Genomic DNA, 12,769 nt, shown 5'->3' with positions numbered 1-12,769 from the left:
ATTTATTGTCTGGAATTGTGTGGCTTTTGACTATACCTCTATATAGCCACATTATTCAAGGACAAGGCTACTGGAAGAGCAAGTAACATTGAGTGGCCGGATCAATACCTGTATGGCTATCTTTCTTCTTGTTTTCAGAATGTTGTAAGTAAGAGAAATGTTGAATACATTAATTAAGTTTATGAGTTGAACAAATAATTACCAAAACGCAGGTTCTGGACACTTTTGACCTCCTGCATACATTCCAACTAAACATTTCGTTTTCTGTGGGACTAGAGTTCTTGGGTCCAAGGCTCACACTTCGGATTTGGCCTCAACTTCTGGTCATACGTTCCACAAGACTTCTTCATTAAGCATATATTGTGGGAGTTTCAGTGGTCAGTATAGGTCTCACATTGGATGTCACGGGTAGGACTTGGTATTGAGTTGTCTGAGGCTTTGTTTTGAATGGGGCCAGAAGTTAAGTTATTACATACAGTGCAGTACTTTGATTTAGGGAATCCAAAATGCACAGAAAACTAAAACACAACAGATGATATCATAGTTTTGACACCAATGGTTTCTAACCACCTCATAGGATTTCTTGAAGTGTTCAGAGCTTTTCACCAAGATCCAGCTCGTCAACATTTACTCAAAAACTGAAAGTCCAACTCCAGACCAAATTGTTTGTTGTCTTTCTGAGAGAGCAGGGAAAGGTTAAATCCTTTAATTACTGTATGTGTCTTTAATGAGGAAATGTGCCTCACTTCCTGTCACCAAATAAGGTAATGGGAAATCTCTATAATGGGAACAAAAACAAATTTTTAGTCACAGGAACAGAAGTGAGGCCAAATCTCCCAAACTGGGTTACAGAAATAAAAAAACGAAGTCTAAAAAAAGATGGTTGGCATTCGACACTTGCACTTTTTTAACAGTTTTAGGTAGACTGGTCCTTTAAGAATAAACTTTAGACCAAGATTGCCCAGGGCAAATGTTCAGCAAACTCTCAGCTATTCTAGACTGCTACGTAAAGCCTAATAGCATGTTACTCTGGCTCATGGCAGTGGTCTCCTCTGCATTTCATATTTCATGATCTCTGCTTTTTTTTATTCCGTATGATGGATGGCTGTTTATTGTTACTAAGGGAACATAATATACATTACAAAATAAGGCATTTACTCATTTCTTAATCAGACGCATATAGCTTCCGCATTAAATTAACAAGGGTGGAGTATAATACAGCGAGAGTTGTTTGGCAGCAGCTGCATATAGTTCAGATGCCCTCAATGGATGGGGTTGGTTAACTAATGTAAGTATCCCCTAAAGGCAGGATGTTATTTTTATGTTCAAAAATAGACAGCTCAGTCCTGCTGACCATACGCCTGAAGTGAACTGTATACAATAAAAAATAATGAATTCTTTTCGGCAGCATGCCAGTTAGGCTCTATCAAGCAGTGCGAGTGGGATTCATGAAAGCTGGGGAAGAGGAGATGTGTGTGTTGCCTAGGGCAACCAGACTTTTTTTCTTCTGATTCTTTTAAAAGGAATGCATAGTATTTACTCTTTATTTTTTGGAGATTCGCTTAAAAGAAGATCAACTTTTACAATATTATTACTGTATTTTATGTTTTGAAAATCTTATGGTTATAAGTACATAGGGGCAGCCATATCTTCTAAATGCATACTCAGACTCTACTTACAGCTTTCCAGTGCTAAATAGTGGTTGTTCTTTACTACTTCTACTTACAATGCCTAGGTCTGTGAGTTTCTCCAAGCTTAAAGTGATAAGTCTTGTTTTTTTTGGGGGGGGGGGGGTTTGGGTTAAAAATAACAAACATGTTATACTTACCTGCTGTGTGTATTAGTTTTGCACAGAGCCGCCCAGATCATCCTCTTATCGGTCACGTGTCGGCACTCCTGGCCTCTCCCTCCTACCCCCGCAGTCAGCAGCTTGCTATGGGGGCACCCAAGCCGAGGCTCAGCACTGTCCGTCCATTCAGACATGGAGCCACGGCTCGGCCCTGCCCCTCTCTTTCCACATTGGCTCACTGACTTTGATTGACAGCAGCGCAAGCCAATTGCACCCATTGCTGTCTCAGTCAATGAGAAGCAATAGTCCTGGTCAGCCGAGGCTCTCATACATAGAATGCATTAAAATCCTCTGCCTTTGGAACCACTTTAAACCAACAAAAGGTGTATCAGATGAAATTCATATAGGAATCCAAATCCAAAACAGCTTTTAAGATTTTCAAAACAGAGAGGCAAAACATGCACCCCCTTCATCAGTGCTCACTGCTCAGTATTGTGTACAAATGTTTAAATGGACTCATGGAAGGAGATGGAAGATAAATCTTAAAGCAGAACTACTATCTCTCAATCAACATTTTAAATCCCTGTGCTGATATAATTAGTAAATAGATAGGAAGGTATATTGTATTTACTTGTTTTAAACTTTTTTTTTTTACATTTCTCCAGTAGCTTTATGGTTTCTGGAGTAGGCCAAAATTATGTAATCAGGAATCTTCATGGGCTTTTTTTTCTTTCATCTAAAGGAGAGACTTTATCATTGATGCCCATCCTCCTGTCTGCATGCCTAAGCTAAGGGAAGATGGATTCTAGTAAGTAAATGCTACATGAATCATCTGCCCTATCTCAAGATGGCCACAGCTAGAAATGCTAGGGGGTTGTTTTTCAAAGTGATTTCTCAACAAAATAAAGCATGGTGACATGGATGGATGAGCGCGATATTTGCGAATATCAAAAATGAATTGAATAGGGTTTTTAGTTTGTGGTGCAGTTAATTTCTGCTGTAATGAATATTCAGGCTTTACTTACAGCCTTGCAGTGTTACACAATGGCTGTTCTTTACTGCTTTTTCTCACAATGCCTATGTCTGTGAGTTGCTCAGAGCTTAAACCAACAGAAGGCACACCAGTCAAAATTTATAAAGGAGTCCAAAACAGTTTAATGGCTCACAAAACAGCCGAAGGGGCTCAGTAATGTTTGCAAGTAAATTGACTCTTGGAAGCAGACAGAAGAGCAATCTTAAAGTTTAACTAAAGGCAAAACCTTTTCTGTTAGTTTTGGATAGAGTGCAGATGGATTAGAACACCTGTCAGTTTTTATTGCTGCCTGTGCCTCCGTTAGGGAGATTCACCCTCTCTATTTGTCCTGTTTACCATTATCATCACAAGTGAAAGCAAAAAAAATCCCAAAACTATTAGTAGCAGCCAAGTCAATTCCTAAACCATATTTCATTAGAGAATGGGAGCGTGACCTCCCAATGTGTCAGAAACCATGAATCAGACCGAGGCAGAAGCACAGTTACATCACACTTGTTTAATAATAATAATAATAAAAAGATAAACAGAGGAAGTGTAGCCAAAACATAGCCAGAGTTCAGGAACCGGATGAGATACTCAGACAAGCCAAAGGTCAGGAAGCCAGAGATGAACGGAGAAGAACAGCAAGTAGGATCAGGAGCCAGAATGGATGTCGGCCAAGCAAAGTCTTCAACAGGAACGCAAGAGAAAGTCTCTGTGATGTTGACCAAGGCGAAGGCAGAGATCATCTGAACTGGAAGGCTTAAAGCGGGGGTTCACCCTAAAAAGAAATTCTAACATTACATTAAGCTCCATTCCGACATTGACTGTACGCTGATCTTTTTTTTTGTTGCCGTACATACCGTTATATCTTTATTTCCCCCCCCCCGGCTTCCGGGTAGTGAATCCCGCGGGAGTGGGCGTTGCTATGCACAGGCTAATTGATTGACGTATGACATAAGCTTCCCCCGGGGCATACGGCCACGTCACGAGTTGCTGAAAGAAGCCAGACTGCAAGTCGGCTCTATAGGCGCTATACGGCGCATGCGCACAGACGATTGGCTTCTTTCGGCAACTCGTGACGCGGCCGTATGCGCCGGGGGGAAGCTTATGTCATACGTCAATCAATTAGCCTGTGCATAGTAACGCTCACTCCCGTGGGATTCACTACCCGGAAGTCGGGGGGGGGGGGGAAATAAAGATATAACGGTATGTACAGCAAAAAAAAAAAAAGATCAGCGTACAGTCAATGACGGAATGGAGCTTAATGTAATGTTAGAATTTTTTTTAGGGTGAACCCCCGCTTTAAGTAGGCAAGACAGACGAGCAGGATCATCAACAGGTGAGTCACTGTGGAGAGCTAGGAACTGGAAATTAGCCGACAGCTGAGCGGACAGCTCAGAGAAGGAAGGGCTGAGCCCAGCCCTGACACAATGTGAGTTTTCTAAAGAGCAAGTACAGCAGTTGTATTATTTGACCCATTCTGGCTCAGTTGAGTCTGATGCCTCGTACACACGACCAGTTTTCCCGCTGGGATTCCCGGCAATTTTTAAGCCGGCAGTTTTTGTATGGGGAAAGCCTGCGATGGAGCATACACATGGCCGGGTTTCCCGACCAAAGCTTTCATGGCAGTTTTCCTGCCAGGAAAACCGTCCATGTGTAGGGGGAAAAAGTTACCAAGCAGGTTCTCTGACTTTTTACCGCCAGGAAACCCGATCGTGTGTACAAGGCATAAGGCACAAGAAAATAATTACAAACTGTTGACCAGGTGGTACCGTGTCCCAACGACTCTAGCAAAAATGTACCCTTCACATTGTGATTTGTGCTGGGGGGTCTGTGGCCAGACGGCTACTTTCTTCCATATATGGTGGGAGTGCCCTTGTATCCTCCCTTTTTGGGTAATGGTACATAAACATGTGTTATAAGGCCTTTTGGGTAGACCTTCCCAACTCTTCGAATTGCTTTCTCCTCCCAGTTCCCCATATGCCCCTCTCTCACTATAAACGGAGTGCTCTCCTTCAGCTTCTCAGTATTGCTAAGCGCATCATACCGGTTCACTGAAAAAGCCCTTGCGTCCCAAGTGAAAAGTAGTGGATGGGGAAGGTGAGGGAGATTATGGAGGCAGAGGAGTGGGGTTCATCTGCACCTGGGCAAATTGGAAGGAACATATATCTGGATCTATGTGAAGGTGTAGCGCTAAAATAATAAAAATCGTTTTATTAAAAGTTCATAAATGATCGACTGCTTGAACGATTGAATCAGTATCCACGTCTAGCAAGCCTTCATATGGTAAGGATAGAGAGACCTTCACCATCACCCAATAATACTGACTCTTACTGTCAGTGTATAGGATATACACATTAAGGGTATTTGCTAATAGCACCACCGGTCCCTCCTGCACAAACAGATCCTTACACATTCAGTTAAACAGATCCTCTACCCATGAGCCAAAAAGGTACACAAAAGATCACCTCCACTTGTAAGGACTTATAAAAAAAAGGACTCCGGAATCCATATAACAGTAAAGAGAGGAAGAGACACTCATTGTGCAGGCATCCGGACAATATAATTTATTTGAATAAAGAAATAATACATATACACTCACATTTGGTAAGCATTAGCAGGCATAAAAAAAATTACCAGCCTTTCTAACCAGCAAGATGGCCGCCACGTCTCCGCCTACATCCTATGTCACACGTCCCTAGCTCCATCCAACGTTTCGTCATAAAACATGCGTCATCAGGGGCCCCTGCACATGCTCAGAAGTGAGTAACCTCTTCACTTTCGACATGAGACTAGCATGCAACAAAAAAACTGACAAACGTTTGTCAGAAAATCTGATCGTGTGTAGGGTTCAATTGAGTTGGCTCACCCTTTGCAGCTATAACTGCTTCAAATCTTCCAGGAAGGCTGTCCACAAGGTTTAGGAGTGTGTCTATGGGAATGTTTGACCATTCTTCCAAAAGCGTATTTGTGAGGTCAGGCACTGATGCTGGACAAGAAGGCCTGGCTCGCAGTATCAGCTTTAATTCATGCCATCGGGTTGAGGTCAGGGCCAGTCAAGTTCCTCCACCTCAAACTTGCTCATCTAAATCTTTATGAACCTTACAGACAACAAGGGAAGAGGTGCCTCTGCGTGCAATAGTTTAAACACAATTTATTGGGTACACACATAAAAGCCACTCACATTTTGGTGGTGTATAGCAGGCATGTAAACAATCCCAAGATAGGGAGAAGTGGGGGTCATCCGGTCCGTCGCTTCACTGGTCCTTGCATGAGCGCTGTGAAGTAGAGGGAGATCGGTGTCTTCTCACCGCTGTTTCGATGGAGCCAGGTGCGGTGGAGGGATCTCAGATGATGCTCGAAGCACAGGTGGACTAGCAGGCAAGGGCTGATGACGTCACCGGGAATGCGACGCGTTTCTGAGTGTACAGGAAGCATATAACGTGGCTGCCGCACTCCTTTCCCAAGACCCGCCAACCCACAGACTACACAGCTCCCTAGTCTAGGCATCCTAAACAGTTCTCTAGTCTAGGCATCCTTCACAGTTCCCTAGCCTAGGCATCCTACACAGTTTCCTAGTCTAGGCAGACTACACAGCTCCCTGGTCTAGGCCTCCTACACAGTTCCCTAGTCTAGGCAGCCTACACAGCTCCCTAGTCTAGGCATCCTAAACAGCCCCCTAGCCTAGTCTAGGTATCCTAAACAGCTCCCTAGTCTAGGCATCCTACACAGCTTCCTAGTCTAGGCATCCTAAACAGTTCTCTAGTCTAGGCATCCTACACATCTCCCTAGTCTAGGCATCCTACACAGTTCCCTAATTCAGGAATCCTACACAGTTCCCTAGTCTAGACATCCTACACAGCTCCCTAGTCCAGGCATCCGACACAGTTCCCTAGTCTAGGCATCCTACACAGCTCCCTAGTCCAGGCATCCTACACAGTTCCCTAGTCTAGGCATCCTACACAGTTCCCTAGTCTAGGCATCCTACACAGTTCCCTAGTCTAGGCATCCTACACAGTTCCCTAGTCTAGGCATCCTACACAGCTCCCTAGTCTAGGCATCCTACACAGTTCCCTAGTCTAGGCATTCTACACAGTTCCCTAGTCTAGGCATCCTACATAGCTATCTAGTCTAGGCATCCTACACAGTTCCTTAGTCTAGGTGCATTATGCAGTTTAGTTGACAAAGTCATTCTGTGGTTGACCAAACACCATCTAAAATAGCAAACTTTCATGTTTTATATGGAAAATATCCTGTAAAACTGTTTTGGAAAGGCCTTGATGCCCTTTTTTTTATAAATGAGATATCTTACATAATCTGGGTAGTTATATAATGCTATCTACACGCTGCTTGATACACTACTTTCATTAAATTGAACTCAGCGGCTGCAAAGATAGCTTATGGATTTCCAAACCTGGGAGCTCCAAAGTTAGACAGCCTCTTTCATAAAAAGAGAATCGAGGCAGAATATGGAGGAGCATGCAAGAGCTTGCACTAGCAAAGGCTTAAAGGCATATTTCATTTTTAGCTTCCACTTCTTAATTTAATAGCTGCAATCCAGTCTGTGAGGAAAGCGGCTGGCTGGCTGTAAATATTTATAATTAGAATATACTAATGGATTTCCTAGATTAGTAGGAATTATCCATAAGAAATCATTTATAAAGCATTTTAGCGGATGTAAGAAATGAAAAACATCTCAGTATTAAAACATTTCTCTACAGACTGCTTGTGAATTGCATAAATTAGAAAACTGAGAAAAATTTGCCTTTATGATATACTTTATGACCAGTTTAAAGAAGATCTCCGGCAATGTAACCAAAAATTTAATTTGCCCCATATATTTTTATACAATGAGTATTTCTGGAAATTTAAAAGAAAGCTACAGTCCAATTTGGTTTAAATTTTTTATAGGTAGCTTGCTGCTCTACATTTTGAATAATGTTGACTGATATGCAGACGCCAGCTCTTGTGGTCATCCGTATATCAGGGAATGCAATTAGCCTTCCAATCTTTATATAAAGTTTTGTTGTTTCCATCAAGACAGAGCAGTGCCAGGGCAAGGTCATCCAGTGTCCAAGTCAAAGATGCCAAACGGGCCCTTTCCCCTCCAAATGTTTGTATGCCTACTGTGTAATATACGGCCCTGGACGCAGCTGTGTCTGTTTATTTTTTATTCTATTCGCTCTGGTAACCACTGCCAGTAGTGAGGAAAATTCATAATTTTAACAACTTGCCTACTGGGCACTTTCTCCTCCTTCCTGCCCAGGCCAATTTTCACCTTTTAGTACTGGCACACTTAGAATGACAATTGCACGGTCATGGTACACTGTACCCATATGAAATTGTTTATATATTTTTTTCACACAAATAGAGATTTCTGTTGGAGGTTTTTAATTGCCACTAGGTTTTTTATTTCTTTGCTAAATACCTTATATACTCGAGTATAAGCCGTCCCGAGTATAAGTCGAGGTACCTAATTTTAACACAAAAAAATGGGAACATGTATTGACTTGAGTATAAGCCTAGGGTGAGAATGCAGCAGCTACTGTAAGCAGAAAAGAGGGTTGTGACGGATCTCGGATACCCCAGGTGGGCAACTACGCCAGACCTGTGTCTCCTGTCCTCCAAATGCACCTGCAGCCTGCAGATTCGCCATAACCAGCCCTTAACCCCTCAATCACGAGACAATCCACACAGGTGTTGAGGGTTAAACATGCAGAGCATTAACAGTTTATTAAATATAATACATACACTTTTACACACAGTTAGGGACACTCCCCTTAGCTTTGTCGTAGTGTGGAGGGGGTAGGGGACAAGGAACAACCAATGGGAACTGAACACTTGTACATTGAAATAAACTACAGATAAACATAAAGGGATTATGGTAAGCAGGCAGCCTCTCAATACACATCCCCTATGGAGAGATGTCTCCAGTCCAGACCATTGTCTATGTGCCATTTACAAACACAATTAGACACAGCAACAAGAGGGGGGGGGTTGGGGGAGAAGGGATGTAGCATTACATTACATTATCTCAATGCCAGCTTGTCCCCAGGTCTCCAGTCTTTTCTGGGCTATAATCACACAGTGACAGTGGGTTCTGTCACAAGGGTCAACAATGCCCATGAGTGTTCCGCCAATCACAGACGTCCTCTTGTCCGAGGATGAAAAGACGTCCATGATTGCCGGAACACTGAACACAGTGTCTGCTGGGAAACCGAGTCCGAGGATGAGAGAACGTCCGTGATAGGCGGAACTGTGTCTGCTGAGAAACGCCTATCACGGAAGGGACCAGGAGGAGACAACGGACGCCCGCAGTCAATAATTTCAGGTACACTCAAAAAAAGGGCTGAAAAACTCGGCTTATATTGGAGTATATACGGTAAATGAAAAAAAGATCAAACATTTAAAAAAAAAAGTTTTGCATAGTTTATGAAATTTGGAAAACAGGTAATTTTTCTCCTCCACTGATGTGTGCTGATGAGCCTGCACTGAGGCTGCATTCACACCTGAGCGTAGCGTTTTGCGGCGTTTTTTACCGCGATTTTGTACAGGTCTAGGGTCACCAATGTAAAACGCCGGCTATGGCACATCACGCTCCCCGAAGATAGCCGGAGTAGGTCTCGGCTCTTCACGGCGCTATATGGCGCCTGCGCACAGACTATGCGCAGGCGCCGTGAAGAGCCAAGTCCTATTTCGGCTATTTCCAGAGAAACGTGACACGCCATAGCTGGCCGTCAATCATCTTCCCTCTGGATAGGAACGCCCATTCCCCGCGGGGAGTCTGAATCTTCACTATAGGATTACACAGTGAGTACGGGGCTAAAAAAATAAATAAAGGCATACTGTAGCTCGCGCTACTATGCTTAATTTAATGCTAAAAAAAAATAAAAATGTATAGGGTGAACCCCCTCTTTAAAGTTACTATAGCCAGATCCACTGGTCTCGTGTTTCAGGACTTGGGAAGCATCTTCTTGGTGGAAATACCCAACATGGTATCTGGATTCCATCACAGGTGACACTGAAGGGCACTGATAGGTGGCACTGATAGGTTGCACTGATGGCCACTGATAGGCAGCACTAGTAGGGGACACTGATGAGAAGGCACTGATTGGTAGCACTGGTGAACACTGTTGGGACTGCACTGATAATCAGAACTCTGATAATCCAGATTTAGCAAATCAATCCCACTGTTGAGATGGGATTTTACCCCCCTCTGACCGCCCAGCTAAATTATATTATTGCAGCTGGACAGAGCTGCATACATGCTGCAGCTGCAATGCTGTGCTTAGTGGCTGTGGCGACTCTAAAGCCTCGTACACACGATCGGATTTCCATCAGACAAATCTGTGGATTTTTGTCCAAAGGGCGTTGGCCGTGAACTTGTTCTGCATACAAACGGCAGAACTTTTTCAGCCAACATACACAAAACTATGTGGTTTTTCTGCTCTTTAGCACCACTCTTTGTGCAACTTCTGCTAATGTTGTCTTATGGTTAGCACTGGTTCGGAGCATGCATGTTTGTACTTTGGATTTTAGTCTGACGGACATGTGCACACACGATCGGATAATCCGACAGAACAGATTTGTTGTCGGACAATTTGAGATCATGCACAGCCAACATTTGTCCGTTGGAGCATACAGACGGTCATATTATCCGACAAAACCCTTCCATCACACAATTGTCGGAATATCCGATTGTGTGTACGGGCCTTAAAGCGAAGTTCCACCCAAAAATTGAACTTCCGCTTTTCAGAATCCCCCCCCCTCTGGTGTCACATTTGGCACTTTTCAGGGGGGAGGGGGGTACAGATACCTGTCTAAGACAGATTTTTGCACCCACTTCCGGGCATAGACTCCCGTGGTAGTCATGCCACTTCCTGTCGCTGTCTCCTGAGAAACACACTAATCCCAGGAGAGAGCGGGGACCAGTGATGGCACGCCGCGCTACTCGCACATGCGGAGTAGGGAACCGGGCAGTGAAGCCGCAAGGCTTGACTTCCTGATTCCCTCACCGAGAATGGCGGCGGCAGCACCCAAGAACCGAGCGATTGCTCTGCCTTGACTTTAACTCAGCTTTCAGAGTTTGACAGGCAGCAACAACACCTGTAAAAATGCATCTGTTAAGGTAAATGGGAGTGTGCCGTAACCATGAAACCAATGCTTGGCTCACAGTTGTGATATTTTAAAACAAAATCCCCCTTAGGAGTAAAAAAAAGACTTCATGATCGTCTCCTGGAAGACACTTCTCCACTGCCCTCTGAAAAGGTATCCGTTACAGGCAGGGCCGTCTTTACCGCAGGGCAAATGGGGAAGGTGCCCTGGGCCCTGTCACTGTTGGGGGCCCAAAGCAACCCCCTTTGAAAAAAAAATAAAACATTTTTTTTTTTTTTTTTTTTTTAGGGGTCCGGAGGCCCCCAGGGGCCCGGAGGACCCCAGGGCCCCAGATGGCAACCCCCCCTTTTTTTTATTTATTTTTAAATAATAAAAAAAAATTATATATTTTTATTAAAGGGACAATTTAATATATTTTTATTTTATTTTTTATTAAAGGGCCAATTTTTTTTAGAGGTCTGGGGGTCCCCAGGGGCCCATAGTTCCCCAGGGCCCCGGATGACAACCCCCCTTTTTTTATAAAAAAAAAATCTTTTTATTTATATATTTATAATTATAATATTTATATATATATAAAAATGTTTATTATTATTATTATTATTATTGGACCCAGAGGTCCCCAGGGCCCCAGATGGCAACCCCCCTTTTTTTTATAAAAAACATTTTTTTTATATATTTTATTTCTTTTTATATATATATATATATATATATATATATATATATATATATATATATATATATATATATATATATTTTTATTAAAGGGCTCAGAGGTCCCCATGTGGCAAACACCCTTTATCTTTTTTATAAATGTTTATTTTTTTATTTTTGTTTATATATTTTTTTATTTATTTTTTATTTAAGGGCCCAGAGGTCCCCAGGGCCCTGGATGGCAACCCCCCCCCTTTTTTTTATAAATGTTTCTTTATATATATATATTTTTTATTAAAGGACCCAGAGGTCCCGGATGGCAACCCCCTTTTTTTTGTAATTTATTTTTATTAAAAAAAAAATATTAAAGGGCCCAGAGGTCCCCAGATGGCAACCCCCTTTTTAAAATATATTTTTTATATATTTTTTTAATTTCTTTTTTTCTTTTTATTAAAGGGCCCAGAGGTCCCCATGGCCCCGGATGGCTACACCCCTTTTTTATATATATTTTTCTTTATTTCTTTCTTTATTTGTAAAGGGCCCCCGCTTCTAAATTTGCGGCAGCCACCCCCTGCTTCTCAATTTCAGGCGGCAGCACCCCCCATCCCGGTTCTCTGCTCCAGGGGGCCCATGCCTGAAGCTGTGTAAGTGGCCCCATAATTCCTGATGGTGGCCCTGCCTCCCGTTAAGCCCCTGTGCTGCCCACAAACCAGGCTGAAAATCATCAGCGGCACGCAGCCAGTGACAGTACTGCTTCCCTTCCCAGTGTTTTAAAATGTACAGCACCCCTGGCTTCCCTTTAGATGCGCACTTCTCCCTTCCTGCCACTGGGTGCTGCTTGCATATAAAAGTGAATTAGAATGTGATTTTATAACATCCCCAGTTTGCTCTTCCCGAGGCTGACTTCTTCATGTCCTGCTCCTCAAGGTATGTCACTGTTTGCTAATCTATATTGTAAATTGAAGTTTTCTGTAGAGTGTGCCCAAAGTCTTTATAATATTTGATGATTCACTGCAGGTCTGGTCAGTGTTTTAAAAAGTTCCTCTATTTTACACATGGCATGGCATGGGGTCACAGCACCGTTTGTCCATTCTGCTTTAGCACCATGGGACCCCCATGCCATGCCATGTGTAAAATAGAGGAACTCTTTAAATCACAGACCAGACCTGCAGTCCAGGCTGAGTAAAGCCTCAGAGTAC

The 12,769-nt window shown here is 43.0% G+C and overlaps 1 protein-coding gene across 2 annotated transcripts in view; it reads left to right on the top strand.

The window, feature by feature from the left end:
• The window catches only part of GALNT13 (polypeptide N-acetylgalactosaminyltransferase 13), a 435,862-nt gene that overhangs the window by 177,431 nt on the left and 245,662 nt on the right, over nt 1–12,769 (top strand). The gene's annotated exons all lie outside the window — the stretch shown is intronic.

The sequence above is a fragment of the Rana temporaria genome, chromosome 6 (genome assembly GCF_905171775.1).
Source record: "Rana temporaria chromosome 6, aRanTem1.1, whole genome shotgun sequence".
In the NCBI taxonomy this organism is placed as follows: domain Eukaryota; kingdom Metazoa; phylum Chordata; class Amphibia; order Anura; family Ranidae; genus Rana; species Rana temporaria.
This window is presented reverse-complemented; position numbering and strand designations above follow the sequence as displayed.